This window comes from Aphelocoma coerulescens, chromosome 9 (assembly GCF_041296385.1).
Source record: "Aphelocoma coerulescens isolate FSJ_1873_10779 chromosome 9, UR_Acoe_1.0, whole genome shotgun sequence".
In the NCBI taxonomy this organism is placed as follows: Eukaryota; Metazoa; Chordata; class Aves; order Passeriformes; family Corvidae; genus Aphelocoma; species Aphelocoma coerulescens.
The window spans coordinates 20,477,466-20,483,864 of record NC_091023.1 but is presented as its reverse complement, the minus strand read 5'-3'; the positions used below and the strand labels follow the sequence as shown (position 1 = coordinate 20,483,864).

The window sequence follows — 6,399 nt, the reverse complement described above, 5'->3', positions numbered from 1 at the left end:
CTTTGTTTCCTCTCACTTTAAGGTTTAGCAACAGGGAAGAAAAAAACCTCACATATAGAAACGGGGGAGGGGAACTTAGGGGTGTTAAGACGATGCTGGATCCCTCTGAGCTATTAATGGTGAATTGCATAACCACTGCCGAGGGGTTGCTAGGTTTTACCACGTCCCTGCTCCGTGTTAAATATTAACAGTGCATGTACTTTCGGCGGTGTCGCTGCTGCTGAGCCTGGCTACGGCCGCCAATCCCAGCTGGCCGGGTTTCCATGGAGCTGCTAGCACCCCTTCTCTCCATTCACAATGAAATCCTCCCGGTGCTCGGCTAAATCCAGCTCTGAAAATGAGGCGTGTGCAGACGGGGCAGAGCAGCTTTTCAGCGTTTGTTTCGTGGATGTGCAGGGGTGTGTTCGCTTGAAACCAGCAAGGTTTGGAAGTGACGCCTGTTTTGTCTGGCCTGGCAGATCTGCAGAGCCACATGGTGCCTTTGACCCTCCCGGTGCCAGCCCTGGAACAGCCACCTGTGAGCTGGGTTCTGCTCGGTGTTGAAAGAAAGATGGGGACAGAATTCCCAGCAGGGCACGCTGGGATAGGACAAGGGGTGATGGCTTGACCCTAAAAGAGGGTCAGGGGAGAATTTTTTTACAACGAAAGTGGTGAAACACTGACATAGGTTGCCTGGAGAGGTCGCGGATGACCCATCCGTGGAAACATTCGAGGTCAGGTTGGACAGGGATCTGAGCAAACTGGTCTGATGGAAGATGGCCCTGTTTGTTGCAGGGGGTTGGACTAGATGGCTTTTAAAAAACCTTTCCAGCCCAAACCATTTTATGATTCTCCCCTGCTATTCCTCCTCCTCATCTATCTTCCTTCTGTTTCCTGGTTTAAATTAGACTGTAAAATTTTCTGGATTAGAGATGCAAAAAATAAATGCAGTATCTCCCAAACCGTGGGTTTGCCTTCTTTTCCCCCAGTAACATAACTCTCATCAAAACCTTTCAGATTTACATTTAAAGCATTTTAATGGAGTTAATGGTGCAGATTTTCAACACATTGGCTTCATGGGACCAGTTTAGGGCCATGCTGGGACCAGTTTTCATCCATGCTAGATGCTGAGAGGCTTTGCTTGCTGCTGCTCTTTGGAGCAGGGCAGTGCTGGATGCTAGAGATCTGCATATTCAGTGTGCATGTGAGCTCGAACAGCTTTTTGTTATGGCTCTAATTAGGCTAAGCAGGGTGTTGGGTTCAAGTGCTAATTAGAAATGACCACTCTAAAATACATTAGGATATTTAGGGCTGTGTGCTGTTTGCATATTCAGGTGCCAGCTCCTGCTCACCTTTGTGTGAGTAATGCAATGAGTCCATCCACTTTTTAACCTCTCACATTATTTTATTTCTTCTCTTTTTTTGACAGATACACCGTGCCTAAGAAAATGAGTTCCTAGCAGTGGGAATAAGCACACATAAGGTATGGGATTGTCCATGGCAAAAGGGGGGAGTGCTTGGCAGTGAGAGGCAGGAGCTGGCAGTCAGGATTGGTCCAGCCCTCTAAAAACAGTGATGTGAGTACTGAAGGGGGGGGTCCCTGGGAGTCCAGTGTCTGCTGGATAAAACAATTAGTGGAAAAAATAACAACCTCTGGCTTCCTAAACCTACCCTGCAGTGTGTACACGAGGGCAAGCCTGTGTCCTTTTGGCTGTGGCTTGGCAGCATTGGGGTGAGTACGGTCAGTGCCACGTGGTGTGGCCCAGGCACTCTGTCACCACTTGAGGGGTGCAGGATGGGCAACCCAGGTGAGGAGCCAAGGTGCAGGTCTGAGCTGAGGAAAACTGTTTTAAAAAGTTACATTAATTAACGTGATGCTAAACTCCAAGCTCTCCTTAGCTGGGCAAGGACTGCTGGGTTCCAAACTGCATCAGCTCTTACATGTTCTACGTGCCAGACTGGTCCAGCATTAACTGAATCCTTCACATGTGTGACTGTTCTCATGCACCACAGGGACAAAGTTCTCCTGGCCCTGTGTCAGCTCTGTGCTGTGGCACATCCCTGTACCCACAGCTGGGCTCTGCAGCCAGCCAGGGCCACATCCCTTTGCTTGCACCATGGAATGCATCCCCTCTGGAGATCTGCAGCCCCCGTGGGCTGAACAGAGGAGTGCTGTAGCAAAGCACAGCTGTAATATCCGAGTGAAGAGGTCGAAGCTGGGGCTGTGAAGGAGCAGGAATGGCCAGAGCCCCATGGCAGGATGTGGCCGGTGTCGGTGCCTCGTGCAGGAGCTCTCCCTGCTGCAGCCACAGGGCCGTCCCTCCCAGCACAAGAGCTTTTCCATGGAGACCCACATGTGCAAACAAACACATGCCAGCTCAGCACTTTTGGAAACTGTTGAGAGCCTCTTTTCAAGCCCAGGGCTCAGCACACACTGTCCTTTTATTTCCTTTTTTTATTTCTATTTTTTTTTCCCCGGTCTCTTGGGAATAATTAAACACGTCCATGGAGGCAGGAAAGCCAAGCTGGCTGCTGGCCTGGCAGACAAGGGGGCTCTGAGCCCTAAAGACGTGTCCCTGCTGTAAATCCCTCCTGCACACCCCCAGTGCTGCACAGGGACTCGGCCACATGGAAAAAACAGCCTTGAAAAATACAGCCTCACTAAATTTTCATTAAAAATTCATAAACATTTGGGCAACACTGGGTTGTGTGAAGCCCAGACTAGAACACCAACGGGCTGCACCTTGCTGGAAATCCCAAAGCAAAGGGGTTTTTGTAAAGCTGGTCCAAACCCAAGCTGGTCTAGGTCCAATATTTGCTTGGCTCTGGTTCAGATTCATTCCTGAATTCAAACTGATGAACTTCCAGCCCTCAGGTACATTTATGGGGGATGAACGTGGACACATCTATGGCTTTACAGAGCCATAATTTCTCCCTGAATGCTTTATCGTTTGAAAATCGTAAATAAGGTGAAGTGAAAAGGACAAGCCCCTTTAATCTATGAGTGGTGTGCTAAATGACAGTGGTAAATCTCTGCCAGCTCCATGGCAGGTAGAGCTGATTTGCACTCCCAAAATGGCAGTGATTTTATCCCACAGCCCACACTGAAGGTGTGGAGAACAGCTTTTTGAGGGGAGAAAAAAAAAAATCAACCCTACCCTGGACCAGGCTTGGATGGGAACAGCCAGCAAGGCACTGCAAAGAGCCTGGGTGTATTCTGTTATCCTGATGAAGGAAATGCCCACCCTGCACCGGCCGTGAACTTTGTCAGGCTCCTTTCTTATGTCCTCCTCAGCACTTTTTATCACTCCTGATCTATTTATTGCTCTGCTTTTCATGCTTTTATAGCCTGCTAGACGAGGCTGTCTCAAGGCCGGTGTGTTCAGGTGTGCCAGAGAAAGCTCTGCCCCCAGCAGCGTGGAGGCTGCCTGTGCAAACAGCCCTGGGGGCAATCCCTCTCCCCTCCAACCCTTCAATGACTGAAAGTTATTTTCATAGTATTTGAGAATGGTTTGGGCTGTAGATTGTTAGTTCCAACCCCCTGCCACGGGCAGGGACACCTTCCCCTATCCCAGGTTGCTCCAAGTCCCATCCAGCCCAGCCTTGGTCACTTCCAGGGATGGGGCAGCCACAGCTTCTCTGGGCAACCTGTGCCAGGGCCTCAGCACCCTCACAGCAGACATTCTGATGAGTTTTACACAGCAGTGTGTGATATTTAAAACCCAGATGTCTACACAAGATGCTCACGATGCTGCCAGTGCTTTAAAGCACCCACGTCGTGTGTCCCCAGCCAAAGGGTGTCCCCAGGCTGGGGGACACCCCACTAGTGGTGGGGCTGTTCTTTCAACCTGTATTTCAACCATGGTCAGGATGGAATAAAAATCAATAAGTGCTTGCAGGTTTAAGAATAAGTATCCCTTCTGCTTAGGGCACTAACATTTAGCATTTGGTGGAGAGCAGACCTTGCACATGACATTTTAGTGTGTTTTATTTCCTAAGCACCCCACGGTGGTTTTACACAAAAGTTGCTGTATTGAATTTTCTCATGACATAGTATTAATTTGTACAAACTGCAAATTGATGCTGACCTGCTTGTCTCTGATGGGCACAAGCTCTCAAGTTTAATTCATACACAACCTGGTCCTCCTCTCAGCAATGAGAGCTTTAGTGCTGGGGAAAGCAGGGTGACCCTATGGGAACTATCTGACCAAAAAAAAAAAAAATTCTGTAAAGGTTTTTCCCCTCTGTCCATCTCTTAATGGCTCTAGCTGAGATGTCTGAGCTGAAGAAAACTCCACTCCTGCAGCTTCTACTTTGAAAAAGCTCAAAAATCTAACTCAATCTCCTTAAAAACGAGGGATTAATGCTTTTCAGAAAGAATTTCCATCCCCCTTTCAGTCCCAGTGGAGTTTTCTGTAAAGCAATCAATAAGTAATGACCAGGAAAAGACTTTTTAAAAAATTCCTTGTTGCTGTCATATTTACCAGACTGTGCATCCCAACCTCAAACTGAGTGAGCTGAGAAACTGAAAAAAAGAGAAGAATGAAGAAGCATCTGAGGAGGATATTCATGTACTCACCTTCCATCAAATTCCCTGCCAGGAGGCCACTGGGGTGATGCATTTTTGGGGTAAAGCACCATAGTGGCTCTGTTAGAAACCCCAGTCCCCAGGGTGGCACGGGGCCATCAGCACTGTGGTCCCTCACGCTGTGGGACCCGATGGCCACAGAGGTGTCCAGACCCAACGGGGGCACTTCAGCACCCAGAGAAAAAGTCCTTTACAGAACTGTGGGAAGTTCAATGGAAATAATAAATATGGAGTTCTTCTTTAATCCTTGCAAGTCTTTTTTTTTTTTTTTTTCTTTTCATGAATGTGAGAGGTGGAGAAGTCTTTTTAAAATGAAATTGGCATTTTATTGGAAAAAAGTGCTGGTGTCCTGGGAGAGAGATAAAATTGACATGTTATTGGCAATGTGGTATTCAGCATGTGGCTGCAGATCTCCTTGGCTGTCCTGCCAGGGCTGAGGCATGTCTGGACTCAGAGGAAAGGGCTGGGGGAAAGGAAACCCAAAAGACAGACTTTTTGAGGTGGCCAAGGTGTATGCTCTCCTTGCAGAGCTGAAAACACAGGAGTCAGGAGTCACAGTATTTAAAATTTTTTTCCCAAAGCTTTAGAGAACTCAGACTAAGCTGTATTTTCCTCCACAAATCTCCTCCCAGAATTTTTGGCTTTCTGTTCCCTGACACTTTGTAAAACCATCTCAAATTCTCGCCTGGAGTTGGTGTCTAAGAAATTTATTTCCAGTTCATTGCTGGCCAATAAGGGTGACAAAGTGTGTTTCATGAGGAGGAAAACCCACTTTGTGGTTATTGAGGGCCAGGTTTGGAGACCAGCTTCCAATCACACAGAAATAGTATTTGCAGCTGTTTGCACATGACATTATTTCCTGGGCACCTGGCTTGTATGTACAATTAAGGACTTGTAAATCTGAGGAAAACTTAAATTAAGGTACCAAAATGTGCCTGCAAACATTTGTGCCTGCCATTTTTCAGCAGTAATAATGGGAGTCCTGTCAAAGTGAGGGTGAAAAATTGGTCCTGTGTCAATAACCTGTATGAATGATGTTAGAGAAAACTGGCAAGTCATCAAAAGACCCTGTTCTCCATTTAATTCTCTTCCTAGCTCATTATGGATTATCACGTTTTGTCGAGTTAGTGGCGTGATTATGGAAATAGAAAAACTATTTCTCTCTGCTTCTTATCTAAAAGATGAATGAGGCACGTATAATTGGCTTAAGTTATCATTTAGCAGTGAGCTCTGGTGATGCAGGGGTTTTATTTGTCCTCAGCCTGAAGTCCTGAGACACATTAAATGGCTGGTGTGTTCCCCTGGTTGTTTTCTGTCCCCAGTGCCCACGTGCTTAGCCCAAAGCAATGCACCTATTGAGGGCTGAAGTACTTTTTTTTCCAGAAAGATCAGTCATAAATAACTCAGTAGGTGAAGATGGCATAAATCACCACCACTAAAACAACAGCTGAATGGCCTGAGCACATCCAGGGAGCCACATCCACCCTTGTCTGGGACTCAGTCCTCATCCCACTGCCCTTAACCTGCCTGAGCTGCAGCTGCAGCTGTGGATTGTGTGATCCCAGAAACAGGAGATGTGCTCCAGGTTCCCACCTCCTGGAGGGTGCTGGAAAAGGATGGGGGATTTTGAAAACATTTTTCTTTTTAATAATAAGAGAGAATACAAATGGCAAGAAGAGGGGAGGAGCCATCACCAGGAAGGGTTTTTCTTTCCCCACGTTAGGCTCTGCAGTGTTGGAGATGCTCCCAAACAAGCCCTTTCCATTGGGATCCTGGGCCCTGGTTACCACTGGTATCTGTGTGTTACTCAGTTTGCACACATTTGGGCCCAC

At 47.3% G+C, this 6,399-nt stretch overlaps 1 long non-coding RNA gene across 1 annotated transcript; it reads left to right on the top strand.

The window, feature by feature from the left end:
* Positions 1–201: 201 nt before the first annotated feature.
* Positions 202–4,811, top strand: LOC138114809 (uncharacterized). The gene is made up of 3 exons (XR_011152817.1): positions 202–517; positions 1,409–1,462; positions 4,467–4,811. It is a non-coding gene; the product is annotated as an uncharacterized lncRNA (long non-coding RNA).
* Positions 4,812–6,399: the final 1,588 nt, after the last annotated feature.